The sequence below is a fragment of the Rhipicephalus microplus genome, chromosome 6 (assembly GCF_043290135.1).
Source record: "Rhipicephalus microplus isolate Deutch F79 chromosome 6, USDA_Rmic, whole genome shotgun sequence".
In the NCBI taxonomy this organism is placed as follows: domain Eukaryota; kingdom Metazoa; phylum Arthropoda; class Arachnida; order Ixodida; family Ixodidae; genus Rhipicephalus; species Rhipicephalus microplus.
In genome coordinates, this window is record NC_134705.1 from 117623802 (window position 1) to 117641759 (window position 17958).

The following is a 17958-nucleotide window of genomic DNA, read 5'->3' on the forward strand; positions in this document are numbered from 1 at the left end:
CGCCTTTGGTCGTCTCGGTTGCGTGGCTTTCGTTGCGCTGGGTAGTACGAGCACGCATCGGCAGAACCTGGAAAATTTCATCGGTAAATTAAGACATTGAGCACGCAATGCTGTACAGTTGTCTGCCGTCTGAAACTTATCTTTACCTGCACGACCCCCTGATAGTGATCTTTTTATCACTCTAAAAAAGTTCAGTGTTTGGGGAGTGTCCAAGTTATATGTATAAAAGCGCATGGATTCAGTAGTCAGCAGCTGGTGCCACCGTTGCAACCTACGTGAGGAGGAGCCAACTAACTGCAAACAAGAAATGAAGAATAAAATACGACGTCACAACCGGAAGCGTTTGCGACCTCACACATTTGCCCTACATTGCACGAAATGGATTTTTTCCTTAAATGCCGACCTTTCAGTTGTCATTCTTAATACGCGCTTTTATTCTGTCTTGTGGCTGGCTAAATGCGTGCGGGAGAAGAGAAAAAACACAAAGCTTGAGCAAGCAAAGCTGTTCTATTATCCAAATGATGTACTTACATGCCCAAAAAGCTTCGCCGAGGTAAGTGTGAGACAACTTTTTACGAGCGCAATAGCACATTAGTTCGAAACCTCACGATGCCCAATCGCCGAAAACAACTGCAGCGAAACAGCAGCTTTGAAAATATAGCTTTGTCAGCCGTACAGTACAGCGTCTCGTTGCTTCAACGCCACCAAAGCGGAGAGCACAACACGTTCACCATCACTGAAGCCGAATGCATGCCGGCCGTGCACCAGTGAAAGCAGTCGGCTGTCACAGGAGTGGCCATTTACACATTCTGTGAGCTAGTTCAGCTTTTGAATGTTACACCAGTAAAGAGCACATAAAATATAAGTAAAGTACTGAAGGAACACATGAAACAACCACGAAAAAGTGAGCGATGCCTCGTTGACCTGGCACCGTTCTGAACCAAAGAACACGCCGAACAAAACGCAAGCTCTGATAGCCAATCGCCTGGATAAGCCCCTTAATCCCCACTTCTGACACTCGACGAAAAATCGAGAAAATCAACTATTTATGCAAGGGTGAGACACATCGTAAGGTAAGTTTATAGCTAGTTAACTTTATCATATATACAATTATGGCTATTTTAAAAAAATTAAATTGAGTATTTACTTTTGATTGTCCCTTCCTCACCTAGTCGCGCAACAACCATTCGCGGGCGTTGATGCCTGTTGCAATAGGTTTCCCACACTTTTCGGTCCATGTTTCGCGACCCATGTGATTTGACCATGGAGTGTCTCTGCAAGACAACAGTATTCGTCATCTACTTCAAGTACTTTCCTCGCGCTATCACCATGGTTCCTGTGTTTGCGGTCACGAACGGCGCGCACGTTACAAGTGTGGCATAGCCTTCCCGACAGCAAAGTGTCCAGGGCTGGGTTTTCAAGAAAAGAAATGCGAGCAAGTCTGACGACGATTATTGTTCTGTAGCAGAACTTTTCCGAGTATAATTCATACTTTTTCTTAGAGTGTCGTTGAAAACAAAACCGCAGCACAATTTCACTTGCTCTCCCAAGGGTCCTTGAATAATTTATTTTGCTTAGGAATGATTAGAATAAGAGACAACAAGAGATACAGCTACCGGCACTGCCTGAGAACGAAGTGAAAAAAAAATACCACTAAAATGTCATTCCGAAGTTATTTTACCTTGTTCCCTTAAAAATGCTTAGTAATAGATAAACTTTTTTGGAGGACCTGGGAGTTTGGTGTTCTGTGTAAAATTATTGCTAACTTGGAAGTCACATCACCAATTTATGTGCCTTGTAAACATCGGATCTATCCACGCATGCAACGGGAGTGATGAGGGTAAAGCACAAGGGGACCTTTTAGCCAGTCTCACCCTCCCCTTTCATTTTTTCTTAGAAGTTTGGGGCAGGGGCTGAACCAACTTATGAAGCGCAGAACATAATACTGCGCCTGCAAACGGGACACAAGAAAACAGATGGGGATGAGACCAGCACAGACTAACAGTATCTGGAAGCACCTTTCTTCATGTCTCTTGAATGTAGTAATTTATATTTTTAGTGTCTAAGCGACTAGCTCTCCACCGTACGCTTCTTGAATTATAAAGCGGTCTTTCACGCTTGCCAATAGTGCGGTGATATTTTCTGGCAGCAAAGGAAATATTTGACATTACCTGGCACCACGTGCATATTTTGTTCGCTCGCGAGTGGTTGTCATCTTTATTTCAACTAGCCATGTCTTTCAGCCGACTAGCGAGTCCCGTTCACCTGCCAGACCTTGCCCTTGGTGTCTTCGTCGCATCCCCGATGCCTCTACTGATCGTGTGGATTCTAGATGCGAAGAGTCATGTGGTCGAACTTAATCCGGTGTGCAGCGTGACTATCCTTACAGCGCATGAGCGCCCTTTTCTCCTCTCCCTCGCTTCCACTCTCTCGCCTCGCAAGGCCGACGCACGCTGCTTCTCCTCGCCCACCGTTCACTCTCCTCTAGGCATCCCTCCCAGCAGCGTTTACACCGCCAATACGCATAGTAGACCCATCCCCGTCTTTCTCCTATCGTACGCTTTTCCTCTCACCACGCAACGCCGACACAGACAGTGTCTGCTAGCGAGTTCCTTGATTTAAAAACAAAGGGGACGGTTCACGCTGCACAACCGTTCACTGGCCACCCCGTATATATAGGCACTGGATTTCAACCTTCAAGGTAGTGTCGGTGGGAGACTTTTCCTGCGCCTTGTTGAACCATAAAAATTTGCAGCGAGCGCGTTAACTCAAAACGGACTGTGGGCTTCTGTGTCCGATTCGAGTCTTCTGTGTCTCATTGACATTTGGCTGTGATTGGCAAGTTCCAGTAGAAAACACCGGTCCATCACTGCGTGCTTTGTCCATCTAAGTCTTCTGTCTCTCATTCCCCATCAGCAGTTATCGGCATGCTCCCGGAATCGCCAGCTCCGTCGTCTATCCTATCCTTCACACTCATCAGACTCATGAGTCGGAAGAGTACGAAGTGATTTCGCTCACTGCCGCGGCCACGGTTACGAAAGAAGCCCGTTGCTCACAAACAAAGAAGTTAGGACTGTGACTGTTCTCGCTTCTACTGCGTAGATTTGAGCGTTCATTTTGTGCGTCTTCCTTTTTGTTTGAACAGCGTGCTTTAAGTGTCGAGCTGAAACAGTCGTTAGTCCGCGCTCACGTTGTGTATGCTCATTTTGTGCATGCTTTCTACTGGAGGTGTGCGCTGAAAGTTCCGACCTGCTTGCCGTTAATTGCGTAACATTTTAATTTGTTTCTGCAGCAATCATTCCTTCGCCCTTGTATTGAAACAACGCACAATAAAAGCTTAACCACCTCTTCAAAAACATGACGCACTTTGGTGTTTTACCGATGCCTAAAAATGGGATCAGCTTGGTGAACATGTGAATACTTACGGCAGTTGGGTGACTTTCAAGTGCCTCAGGCACAAATAGTTCAGGAATGGGAGAGCCTCCACCTCCACCGCCCCCTCCACCACTACTGCCTCCGCTGAGAGCGCTAGAGCCACCATAACCGTCTTCATCGCTTATTTCCGCTGGAACAAAACATATTTCGTAGATAGATAGATAGATAGATAGATAGATAGATAGATAGATAGATAGATAGATAGATAGATAGATAGATAGACAGATAGATAGATAGATAGATAGATAGATAGATAGATAGATAGATAGATAGATAGATAGATAGATAGATAGATAGATAGATAGACAGACAGATAGACAGACAGATAGACAGACAGATAGATAGATAGATAGATAGATAGATAGATAGATAGATAGATAGATAGATAGATAGATAGATAGATAGATAGATAGATAGATAGATAGATAGATAGATAGATAGATAGATAGATAGACAGATCTCAATTTGAGGCACCGTCATGTACTGGAGCAGTGTTGGCGTTGTGGAATTCACTGAAAAATCACAATCTACAGGCACCAAAGGGCTCCAAAGTGCAGTAGTTGTGTATAGTGGATGAAGAGAAGAATACCATTTACGGCGGATATTTCTTTCTTATTTAATACAAATATCTAAATTTTTTTAAAGAGTGCTGCTGTTGCACCGGTCGCATGAGTCCTCTTTTCTAGTAAAGCATCGATCACCGCGGAATGGTAACAATAGTCATTGATTGATTTGATGAGATATGGGGTTTAACGTCCCAAAACCCCCATATGACCACGGGAGACGCCGTAGAGGAGGACTCCGAAAATTTCGACCACCTGGGGTTCTTTAGCGTACACCCAAATCTGAGCACACGGGCCTACAACATTTCCACCTCCATCTGAAATGCAGCCGCCGTTGCCGGGATTTGATCCTGCGACCTGCGGATCACCAGCTGAGTACCTTAGCCACTAGACCACCGTGGCGGCGCTGGTAGCAATAGCCATATAACGGCCTGGTTCTAAGCTTTAGAATTTATTTATTTATTTTATTTGGACAATACTGCGAACCTTGAAAGGTCCAAGCAGGAGAGGGATGTACATATCCAGCAGACATGCGTATGGATGCAAGATCGACACATGAATGGGAGGGTACATAATCAACAGGTAAGTATACAATCATTATACATTGGATGACAGCAAGGGTGAACACTCTGGCAAAACATTCCAATCGGAAACAGTTCTGGGAAAAAATGAATATTTGTATTGGTCTGTACGGGCAAAGAACGGTGTAATACTTCGGCTATGTTTGTGACGAGACGCTCGACTAGGGTTATTAGCTATGTAATCTTGCGACTGGATTCCCAATTTATTAAAATATAGCTGGTGTAGAAAGTTTAGGCGGGCACTTTTACGTCGGTTGGCCAATGGCTCTAGGTGTGCGAGCTCCAACATAGCTGAAGGGGAGTCGCGACGTCTAAAACGTTTATAAATAAAGCGAGCTGCCAATCTCTGAATTTTTTCAAGCTTTTCTTTATTAGTGATAGTATTATTCTAAGGTACGTGGTTTTCGATAGCAAGAACAAAGAAAACATAGTCACCATCGTTCCCGAAGACGAAGAGGACCAGGAATACTAAGATGAATGCGATGGCCAGACAGCTGCTAGTCATGACAACCCACACCTTGCTGCCGCTAATGGAATGAGAATAAACGTAAATTAGGACTGGTATTGCGTGTTAACAGTAACTGTCACTGTCACAACGTGATACTTTACGGAGCTCTCTATACTTAAAGACCATAGATTATCGCATAAATTTCTGTCTGTCTGTTTGTCTGTCTGTCTGTGTGTCTGTCTTTCTGTCTGTCTGTCTGTCTGTCTGTCTGTCTGTCTGTCCGTTGCACGAGTAAGTCACGCAGTAAAAGTTCAAGCCCTTGCTCAGCACCCAACCACGTTAATCTGTTCGCTGCGTTCATACTTGTCAACAATGTCGAACAAAAAGCAAATAATATGCATATAGTAGGCGCAACATTTATCCGTAAGTGTTTCGCTCATAGCATATGCATATATGCGTTGTTCATAAGATTGCGGCGTCTTTGACACTGCGCTGACAATGCAACGCAGTGAACGAAAAGCGGGTGTTTTCTACACTTGGCTGCGAGAACATGGTAATGCCACCTACCAGTGACTCTGCGTTCTACACAAACTTTCTTTTCCCGACATTTATGCCAGATGGCGCTCATTTCTTACGCAGTGCCTACAGATGGCATTTGCGTCATCTTTCGTCAGCATTTGCAGCAAAGCATGAAGATATGCGGTCAATTATTTGCTTTCTCTTTCAGTATTACTACATACGGCCGCTCATTTCTGGCTATGGTATTAGTGCGGGAGACACCAAGTGTCAAGTTTCAGACATCAAGTCACTCGACAAAAAGCGAACATTATGGCTTATAGCATTTCAGTGTTCAATTGTTACGAAAACATTAGCTACATATGTACACGTCATATGTAGTTACTATACTCGGCGACAGCTTTTCTTGACAGCACTGTGGAAGCTATAGAGCCGAACCGCCTGCATGCGCGCGCGCCAGGAAATAGTACCTATTTTATTTTCTGATTCTAATAGCTACTTGGCCCGAATAAATAAAACTTTCTTCATTATAAGGATAGAACAAGTATGGGACGCTGTTCATGGAAAAGAAGTTATCGTGCGCCCTAGTTTTTTTTTCTTTTTTATTTCTTGGACGGCCCCACGTTTTCCGCACAACAGCTGCGTCTGCTGCTTGCTCTTGCAGCGGCGAGCACAGCATCGGCCATGGAGAAGCTGCTCATCGTTGGGACGCGCCGTCTTTTATACATCACGCATCGAACTTTCCAGCCTTATCACTGGTGGCCGCGCAAGCTCTGAAATAAGCTTCACTGTTCGCGTCTTGCGCGCAATCTTAACAACGATCTACAACAATTGTGAGGCTTCTCGAACACGGAGGCGCAGTCTGCGCCGATCATTGCTGACAGCCTTTGAGGGCCTAAACCGAATACAGCAAAACTGAAATAAGACAGGCCCGTGGCCGGATCGTGCCGCAGCCGGCCTTCCATTTCGCCTGCACCAGGGCTCAATACCGTAAACGTTAACATTCGATCACCTGTGGCGCGTACGCGTATATACTGGGCTGAACACGGAACCTAAACTTCACTGTTATAAAGGCTGAATAATGCTGGGAAAACGTTCTGAACAACGGAAAATTTTATATGTACCAGTATATAAACAGCACAGTAACTAGCTGCATGTATGCACTCTCATCAAAGTTCAACTCTCACGTTCCCATTTTTCATGCATACATTTCGCTATAATAAACACACTAGCGCAGCGAGCAAGCGAAAACCGAAACTGGAACCGAAATCGGCTGCAAGCTGCCGGACTACTTGCGTAGTAACACAAATGTACGGAGGCCCCGCCTCCGTAGCCTTCGCTCCAATGTCAAGAAAAGCTGTCGCCGAGTACAGTATATTGTATGGTACAATATTAGTTTGGTCAAGCTACTGGCTCAAAACGTCGAATAATCTTTAGGCATTTATGATATTGACTAAAGCATAGGGAGTTAGTTCAAGTGCGCGAGAACTTTCATCTTTTGTTTTGGCAACGCGTGACCAGATTCGTCATATATGTTGTGCCTTCTGAGATTACCAAAAGGCCATAAGCTCGTATGTCAGTGACCAAGTATTATTTTAGAACAAACATTCAACAACCATACCCGTGTGCAACTATTGTAGGAGTACTGTTTATTGAAATATTGGGTAAATCACAACTTTTAAACACATGTATTGTTAAACAAACGAAACAAGCTCAGACGTTTTATCCGAGCTCCATCATGATATGCTAAACTCAAACAAGCAAGTGGTGATCAAAGCGTTGATGACTTGAATATAGACTTTAATCTATCAGGCAATTCTTAATTTTGGCTCTCTTTAAACTGCGCTGATGAGCACTTTTCTGTGAAAGTAATGAACGAAATTATCAAAGTACTTTTGGTTGGAAAATACATTCTTCTTACCAAAAACATAAAACTGCACTGATTCGGCAGTTTGTTCAAACAGCACTGAAGAGCTGAAAAATGACACTTTTTAAATGTACACTGTTTTTACAAAATCTTCAATCTAGTCCCCGCCGTTTTCGCTAAATGAGCATAACATGCGCAAGTTACGGAACTCGTAGACTTGCGCAAGCAAAAAGAGAGAGATATAAATATTTTGACGGAGAGCTGGAGAAGTTTGTCTGGCACTTCACGTGACATGCTACTCCAAGTAGCGGGTGATGACCATGAGATATACAATGATAAACGCATAATACATACAGTCGCACACACGCACTACACTGTTTACGCAAAAATATGCAATAAGCTAGTTGTTTAATAAAGAGGAGTAGGTATTTCGTTGCCGTGGTTTAAGATGATTGTACGTAATCTACATGCATATAGCCAACAAGCCAGTTTTGGCACCTGCAAACGCACATTTACAAATATTTGTAATTATTTCAATATAGGGAAACACGTAATACACCACCGTCATCAGAAACATTACAAAATGGCACTCCAGATACCCGTTGTTCAGTGCTCTCATACTTCGCTTGGAAAACACTAGCGAGCTTTCCCAAAAAAAAAAACAATACGTAGAAACACTGACTTGACATGGCACGTACATTTCTCTCGGTAATTCGTCGTCAACACGTCTCACTTCCGGTACTCTGTTGGCCTCCAGTGCAATCCTGCGAAGTGATTCGTGCATCCAATATTAGCAATCAACGTTCAATAGCGTAAGCTTGTTACACAAACCGGAAGCATTATATACTTGCCAAAGTGCAAAAACGTCATCAGTAAATTATATTCAGATATAAAACAAGGCTGTGCTCACCACTACGACAAAACGCACGTAAATCCTCGTAAACGTTTGGAAACAAATGATCGAACTTCCTCAAAACCGAATGTGGCTACAAGAGAAATACGTGGCAACTTTAGAGAAAGTTGCCGCGTATTTGATTTGTAGCACCGTTAGAGACATGGTGCGCTTTATTTCTTGACTTTGGTAGTAAAATGTTAGATATGTTCATTTAATTTTCTGTATACTAAATACTAATCAACACGTACATTTCATTTTGCATTATCTCCTCTATGTTCCTCTCCGCCGGTGGTTTAATGGACACCCGTGGTATCCTGCAAAAAAAAAATAATAAACATGTGTAGTAATGTACTGGGAGGATACAAGAAAGCTTGCACCCATAAAGACGACTCAACATGTTTTTAAACACAAATATATGAGAAGTTCTATTTTTGAACACAAAAAAGACACAGCATGCTTCCCTCTTAAAAGCTCGGATATCACTCACTGGTATGAAAAGGATTTAGGAATAGCCTAAAGGGGGAGTGAAACTCAGCGTGTGATATGTACTACAAGAGCAAGGTTGTTAAAATTTGCAGTTGCACCAGGCGAACGTGGAGCTATGTAGCAATAAAACTAACGTAGGTTGAACAAAAAAATTTAAAAATGTCGAAGAAAGTTGCGCAATACTGCATTGCTTCGCTTGTAAAGAATCACAGCACTCTCAAAGTCAACATATATATATATATATATATATATATATATATATATATATATATATATATATATATATTATATATATATATATATATATATATATATATATATATATATATATATATATATATATATATATATATATATATATATATATATATATATATATATATATATATAAAAGAGTCACAATCCACATGACAGAACACGTACCATGCTCCTGGTGTTTGGTAGACACTGCTCGCCGCTCGTGATCTCTTAGGCATCAATAAAGGCCTGCGGTAAAGTAGTAGTAATAATACTAGTTAACGTGCGGCAGTAGTGTAATGAGATCACACAACACGTACTTGGTCTGCCGTTTTCGCGTCTCGAACCGACAATTGGGCAGCGAAGTATTATCGAGAAATTGATGTGAAAATGCTTTCAGTGACCTTTAAAGGGACACTAACGGCAACTATTAGGTCGACGTTGATTATTGAAATAGCGGTCCAGAAACCTTGTAGTATTACTTTGGTGCCATGGAATGACTTATTTTGAAATGAAATGGCGTTTTAGTGGCCTGCACTGGGTTAGCGCACTTCAAATTGCCCGTCTTAAAAAGCGGACCAGCTCACGTCACTGTTGCGGTGCACAGTGTTGCCCGGCTTTACTGCGTGGTCACCGACAATAGTAAACAGAACGGAAGCAGCGGGAGCCACAGCAGAAACAACGGCCATTGATCAATTTTCTGCCATTGGCTCCTAGATGGCGGACGTGTTTTGCTTCAACTGCACCCCGCTAGCTGTGACGACCTGCCCAGTATAACAACAGTTACTGTATATGCTACCTTTATTGTGCAGTGACTCTAAGTTTAACCATGCGAAAATTGAATTTTTGAACCACTCGTGCCATTCTATATATAAATAGTAACATCCGGTGTTTTTTTCTATGAATCAAACAGAAACGAACAAACAGCATTTTTTTTGCGCCTCATCATGTCCGGACGGTTCTTTATTTAGTGCACCTAGAACGAATGATTAGTTGTAGGTGGTTCGTCTGACGTCATCGGTATCATTTTGAGAATTTCCTACTGCGATGCATGTCTTTTTGTGCATTTACCTTAATTTCTCAGTAAGTACTGCTGTTGGTAATATAGTCGTTTTAGATGTGTTTATACATTGAGCTTTCACTCTGACGAAAATTGTTATTTGACTTTATTGTCCGTTTCGCGAAACAGAATAGAGTGCCGTAAGCAGTTAAGGATTAATTCTGTACTTGCTGTTCCTCTCAATAGAATGTTATTTCACTGTCTACTAATGGTTCTCTTTAACAGCTATACAGCTATACTTCGTACCAGAACACCTGCATGGCCATCGCAAGCAATGCTGCACTGAAACGGCAATTCTTTAAACAAAAAAGAAAAATTGTTGTCAAGATGTGCCTTATTGCTTTATAGTCCCTGATATTCGACTCCCGCGAGTCAAATATCAGAGACAATTAGACAATAAGAGCACGAAAAATTGTTCATGATGTTCCAGTAAGATTAAATGTTCCTTAATTGAACTTGTATACACTAAAGCTCCTACGTATTAACGTAGCGACGTGAACGAAGTGATGTCTGCAGGTCACTCTTGGGCCTCTAAGTTCCCCAGCATGATACCCTAATAAACACCACTGAAAACTGAAAGCAAGTTGCGCAATACTGCATTGTTTTGCTTGCAAAGAGTCACAGCATTCTCAAAGCAAACATACAGAGGTCAGAATTCACGTCAAAGAATACGTACATTGCTCCTGGTGTTTGGTAGACACTGCTCGCAGCCCTTGATCTCTTATGCGTTGATAAAGGCCTGCGATAATGTTAATAATATTACTAGTTTGCATGCGGCAGTAACGTGGTGAAATCATACAGCATGCCCTTGGTCTGCCATTCTCACGTCTTGAACGGACAATTTGGCTGCAAAATATTATCGAGGAATTCATGTGATGGTACATTCAGTGATCTTTAACGCAACATAATAGCGTGCAGTAGGCAGTTGACGATTGATTCTGTGCTTGCTGGCTCTTTCAAACAGATTGTCGTTTCATTGTCTGTTGATGGTTAATTTTTTCCGCTATTTTGTTACTTCGCGATAGGAGAGCTGCATGGCCATCGAAAGCAATGCTGCACTGAAACAGCAGTTTTGAAAACAAAAAGTAAAATTTATGTGAATCTGCACCTTATTGTCTTATCGTCTCTGACATTTCATAGCTATTTGACTCACAAAAGCTTGAAAAATTATTCGCGATGTACCAGTCAGATTAAATGTGATTAAACTTATATACACTGAACTTCCTATGTATCAACCTCTTCTATGTGAATTAAGTGATGTCTGCTGGTCACTCTGGGGCCTCTCAGTTCTCCAACATGATACCCCAATAAGCACCGGTGACGTTGCCCTTGCAGGCTCATTTTCTTAACCGTAGTAGCATTCATAGTCATTGTTTGTCAGCCCTACACTTGCTCTGCTTCGAGGCACCGTTCTCAGTTAACGTTAGCATCTCCATATCGAAAGTATTGAACATGTACGCAGGAGACATTGCTGGTAGCTGGCGTCATTGTATAGCCATCATTCTATTTCTAAAAAATCAATCAGTATCCCTGATCACTCAATGCTTGAAATAGTAGTACGCAAAGAGTGAGACTTCATTAGCGGCTTTTCTCATCAACTCACTTGCAAGACAAGCAGAATTCTGTCTTAGCATAAGTATTTTAGGAAATCTCATTTGAGCATGAACCAAGCAAGGAGCGTACGAAGTACCAGCGATGCTTTAAAGGTTAAAATATGCGTAGCTTCGTCGGGTCAGATAGTGCCGTCAATGTGACATATATAGGTGAGAAGTAATCAGCACGAAGAGAAGTTCGCTTTAGAATTTGTATGTACATTTGTCTCAACAATTGTTATTGCGCGATAGCCTCCAGGATGATGCACATTTGGTGCGATCTTTGAAGTCTAGATTTCCCAAGTGCTTCTGTAGACTTTCAATGTGCACAAGAAAAACTTTGTGGCAAGCAAGAAGACATTAAAAAGCTTACTTGGGGGATGAAGGTTCATAAGGAGGAGCTAAAAGAAAACAGAACAAGAGAAACCCGAACATTTTTAACATCACTTCATGGGGTGGTGGTCTGGTTGGCTACGCATGAGTATACAAGTTACATTTTTACTATTCGAAAGAACAACTACAGCACCATTTAGTCGATGTCACTTGTAAACTTCAGAGCACCTTCAACGAACTTCTAACGTCATAAACTTTGCTTGGTAAAAGTCTCGCTCAATGAAGTAATACGCTCATATTAATTACTGAAGTGAAACACTATTGCAATGAAAAATAGATGAAATAAATAAACACCAGACGACATCACCAGATTAGCGGATATCATGGCAACCACGTGCAGGAAGTTCAAGAAGGCGTTGCCACACTACTATTAGCATTTATTCTCCTATTGCTCTCATAATTACGATTTCACGCAATTAAACTTTATTTAAAGATGTGTGATGAAGGTCCCTAATGAATCGCTTCAGGTCTCGCTAAATCGCTACTTGATCAATGTTATCAGCTGTAATGTAGCAAGGTACCGCAGGCCACTTTCGCAGGCATCGTCAAACTTGTTAGTGAAAAATGCGGAATCGAGTATTTTCACTTGTTGCACTCCAAGAGGGATCCGAGGCATGCGGCATTCTTAAATATGAAGAAAGTAACATATTTTGATGTAGACAAAAGATTTGGAGACAATTTAGGAAACACCCGATGTGAACTGTATCAATGGTGTGGGTTGGCGTAGTTTCAACTTCTGATTACTTGTATAATATCAATTTTATTTACTTATTTACAAATACTGCAGGCCCTTTCCGGGCTCAAGCAGGAGTGGGTGCATAACTGTCAGTGAGAATAAAAGAAATCAATAAAGCTACAAAAGTAACGAAAATTTGCAACATGAATGAGGAATGTAATAAACATATAGTATTACAAGAGTACAACAATTCTCAGCACCAACGAGGAACATAAGATATAGCAGCATTTAAAAAATCAAGAGGGAGATTATTGAAGATATGGGCGAACGATTTTGTTGTGTCAGGATTAACCACTTCTCCCGCCAACTTGTTTCACAATGAAAGAGAATGAGGGAATAATGAATAGTACATAATATATATGAATGTATATATATATACATTCTATACGAATAATATATGTATTATTATTATTATTATTATTATTATTATATTTCTACATATGTACATATTGTTATGCAAGACGCAATACGCTTTTCTTATTTGCATTTCCAGCAGCACCACCTTTTTCTCTAGTCACGAAAATAAAGACGCGTAGCCAAAATATTTGTACATTTCGTGCATCTTCCATTGAAGACACGTGGTCTTACCATTCTCACGGGGTGGTTTATCATCTGTCGAAAACACACAAGTACACAAAACTTTATATTGTAGCGAGAACGCGAATGGGTAGTGTTAATAAAACAGTGTGTTTGTAAGTTTCAAGTTTAAAAGTTTATAACTTGGACTTATTTGTTCTCACTTACAGATTGTGTGGGAGTGTCACCCGACTGGTTCGGCCTCCGTCCTCCCTTGCCACGCAGATGTTTCTGAAAGCAATGCAGAATAATTTCTCAGCGTGCATGGCTGACATGCACGTATGACGCAATTATAGGAATACAAAACCGCTAGCGCGAAAGCAACTCGTACTTTTCACCAGAGGATACTTGGAAACACTGGTTCAAAGGCATCTCGCTTTTCAATTAAAACGAAGCACAAAGTGCTCGCTGGGGTAGGTTTAGTCGCACCTAAAAAGCTCCCCACCACCCCGAGTTCGAAAGCGAAAAAGTGGTTTGTTTGTCATCTCCGCAAACTTAGCTACTGGCGATATCTCTTCCTTTCAAATTATTTCTTAGAAGTAGAGGTGGTCAGAAGGATATTGCCCTAGGCACTATCCTATGTAGGCCTAGGGCAGTGCGACATTGGAACTTTGGACTCCCCCCCCCCCCCACCGCGTCCTTCTTTCTGTACATAAAGTGTGCACCCTATCAGGCTTCGCGCTTGAATGTGCAGACGAAGACAGAAAATCAGTGAGCCATGCACGATAGTCAAGCAAGACAAAGAAAACAAGTGGACGACTGCATAGCGAGGGATTCTAGGAAACAATTCACAGTTGGTGTTTCGCGTATATAGACGAATGAAGAGTACGCACCGAAGCTACGTCAAGTGAACCACTGCTCTAGTGTCAGGAAGTGCGCCAGAAGGACGAAAAATGCCAGGGCAGAACAACACGCTTGTTTCCTTGATTTTTTTTTGTATTTCGGAGTCTAGTGAAGGGCGCTTTAAAGAACCATTTAAAAAAAACAGATCTACTAGAGAATCGCTTGCCTCAGCGCTATTCCTGCTGTCTCTGTCGCTCTGAACAGACGGGTAGTTACGTTGGATTAATTTTCAGTGACCTAAGACTTCGCTTCTAATAACAATCTCGTCAACAGAGTGGTTTGTAAAGAGATAGACCAGGCCATCCATGAAAATAAAAAAAAAGAAATGCCGACCGCTTTTGCACAGGGCTCGGTTCATGTCCGAAGCTGACCTATTCGTAACAGATATGATCTCGACAGTTACCAATGGCATACATGTAGTCAGTCCGCTGGTGTACCTGCAAAAAAAAAAGAGGGGATAAATGAGCGCTACGTGACGTTTTGTGCCCTGCATAGCTTGAAGAAACAAGATTTCATCTTTTCTTCCCACCATATCTTTCTCAAACTAGATAGAGGTCATGCGACACACAACTGTGGAGTGCGAACACCCCGTATATGACGCTACAAATGCACACTCCTGCAACACTTATTCCTATTTGGGTGGTTATCTTGATTGCCACCTCTACAGTGCTTGACACGTTTCACTGCATGCGAACCTTCACTGGAGCCTGTAACCGTATTGCTGGCTGTCAGGGGGTCAGCAGGTAATTCGGACATTGACACGCTTTAACAGGCTCCAAACAGTCAAGTGCTTTGTCGTACCCCATTGCTGGTGACTTCTTGTTGACGCTGGAATGCGGCGCGATACACCTTACCTCTCAGCGCCTGAAATATTCAAAGAGCCGTCGTAGACGCAGCCGCTGCCGGTGACAAGGTTTTCTTCTTCACGACCACTTATTGTTGATACCCACTACAATGACGGGACAATGTTGTTTTTTTTATTATTGAAAGCCAATGATGTAGTAATGAAACTTCCACGTGTAAATCACCGGACCAATGAACAATGAGTTCGTTCCTTTCTTAGTACTGTTGACATATGGCAGCCACTTACGAAGTGCTCGTATAATGCCCCCCTCGATGGGTCTTAAAGATGCGGTGCTAGTATTTCAAGGCGCCACATTGTCATGTTCATCGGAAAACTAGTAAACAAAAATCAGATTCTTCATCCAGCGTACTTCTATTAGCAGCCCCAGAATAGTTGGCTACAGTTACTGGAAATTCCGCTCTTCCACATTCCGCTGTGTCAGCGCTGCGCTCTTCACACACTCCTAGCATTTATTTCTTCAGTGTAGCGCTATGCAATTCATTGCAACATAGAGGTAAAGATACTGCAGTGGCTTCACGTTGCTATTGCCGACACTTAGCTGGCGAGTGCGCGAACATTCTTTTAGGAGAAAGATTTGTGGGGTTTAACGTCCCAAAACCACCATATGACTATGAGAGACGCCGTAGTGGAGGGCTCCGGAAATTTCGACCACCTGGGGTTCTTTAACGTGCACCCAAATCTGAGTACACGGGCCTACAATATTTCCGCCTCCATCGGAAATGCAGCCGCCGCAGCCGGGATTTGAACCCGCGATCTGCGGGTCAGCAGCCGAGTACCTTAGCCACTAGACCACGGCGGCGGGGCTATTTTAGGAGAAAGAAGTTGTTCACAGACGCGTAGAGGACTTTGGCCATAAAGTCCACAAAGCCACACGTGAAATAACTGCCTTTTTGTAATTGAGACCGGGATATCTGTCCTGCTGTAGAAATATTGCTAGCCAAATCAAGACTGTTTTGATTGCACATCTCTCAATTACTAAACTTAAATTTTTTTCCAACTTTCTTTTATAATTCATTAGATTTTCAAGCAATAAGTGATCTCCTCTATCTAAATACTCGTTTCTTATTCAATCCCCAAGAGTGGGTATGAGCCATGCATTTAGGCCATAATCTACATCATTTTTTTCTTTATTGTGTGCAGAACGCCGTTCAGGCTTCCACTGTGGCCACAAGCATTTAACGCAATCGTTGCTAGTGTTCTTGATAAAAACCTCTGGGTCTCATCAAAGCAGCAGATGTGTTTCTTTGCTAAGGAAGTGGAAGCGGGTTCAATTATCAACCAGGCTGACCGTATTTCAATGAAGGCGTTAAGCAAAAAGCACGCAGGTCGTTACATTTAGTTGTACGGTCATGACAAAAAAAAATCGGTGTGTTTTACTAAGGCGTGCCTGATAAAATTGCGGCTCATATTATTGGAATATTCTTGGAGAGCTCGTCATTTAGCTGTGCATGCACTCTGTGGTGGTAAAGGAAGCCCTTTGATTTTTTTTTCATTGTGCACAGAAAACATTGATGGCTCTTCATTTATATAATACGGAAAATCAACTATGCATCTGCTGTGTTGGGGGCTGGCTGGTCCTGACGAAGCAAAAAAAGACGGCCTACGGAGACGTACGCGGCCGGCGGGGACGCCGACCAGCCCGAACACGCGGGTTGGCGCGAAGCGCCGAAGAGAAGACGAACAACCGCACTCCACGGTTACCCAACGCACACTGTTTTTATTTTACAGTCGCTTTGAAATCCTGGATGCCAGAGCGGCGACCCCTGGCATCCTCGCATGTCATTCCGAAACCGAAACCGAAAACCCAGAACACAACAACCATCCCCTCCTCGAAAAAAGTTCACCTGTACACTGTTTATATTGATACAAAACAGCCGCTAAACACGGCTGCAAGAAAGAGGAGGTCGAAGTGGGTTTTTCAGTTGGATGCTGGTCTTTGTCCGGATTGTGAATTGTTAGGAATAGATTGTTTGTTACCTAACTCCAACAAGATTACAGTGATTAATGCGTACTTTCCAAATGGAGTAAGACGCACAGATCACCTAGATTGTGTTATCAAGAATTCTTCGTCAAATTCAATTTTATTGGCTGGGGATTTTAACTCGCATCACACTTCTTGGGGGCTTAAAACAGATAGCTGTGGCAAAAGATTGTGGAATTGGTTGCAGGATAATAATTTTCGCTGCCATAACTCTGGACAAGTTACCTTTCTACGCGGGATAAGCTCATCAACATTAGACCTAACATTTTCTTGTGGCCAGTTTATGATTTCATCGTGGGAAACGTTTGATAATGGGACGAGTAGTGATCATGTACCAATTACCTATGAAATAATGCTACCACAACTTACCTCTGCTATCCGGCAACAACGGTTCACCAACTATAAAATTAATAAAACTGTTTTAAACTCCGCGCTCTCGTCATTGAGAGAACGCGTCGGACAGCAACGAGCTGCTTCAGTTGTAGCGTCTCTAAGTGACTCTATCCAGCCGGCAGAGTTTTCTGTTAAGTACGGCAGCACACCGTCAAATTCAGCTTGGTGGAATGAAGATTGTACGCTTGCGTATAGGCGACGTAAGGCTGCTTGGAAACGTTTACGCCACAACCATACTCCGAAAAATTGGGTTGACTATAAATTCCACGCAGCGCTGTTTAAACGTACAGTTGCAATAGCTAAAGATAAACACAATTCTGACTTACATTCGCGTTTATCAAAACCCGATAAAAGATCTGCCCTGTACAGGTTTCTACGAAACAAAAAATCGACGAAGGTACCAGCATAATCGCATTCAGTAGTGCTGTCTCCTAAAGAGACAACAGATTTGTTAGAGGGCATCGCGAAAGGACTTGAAGCGCGTTTCGCTT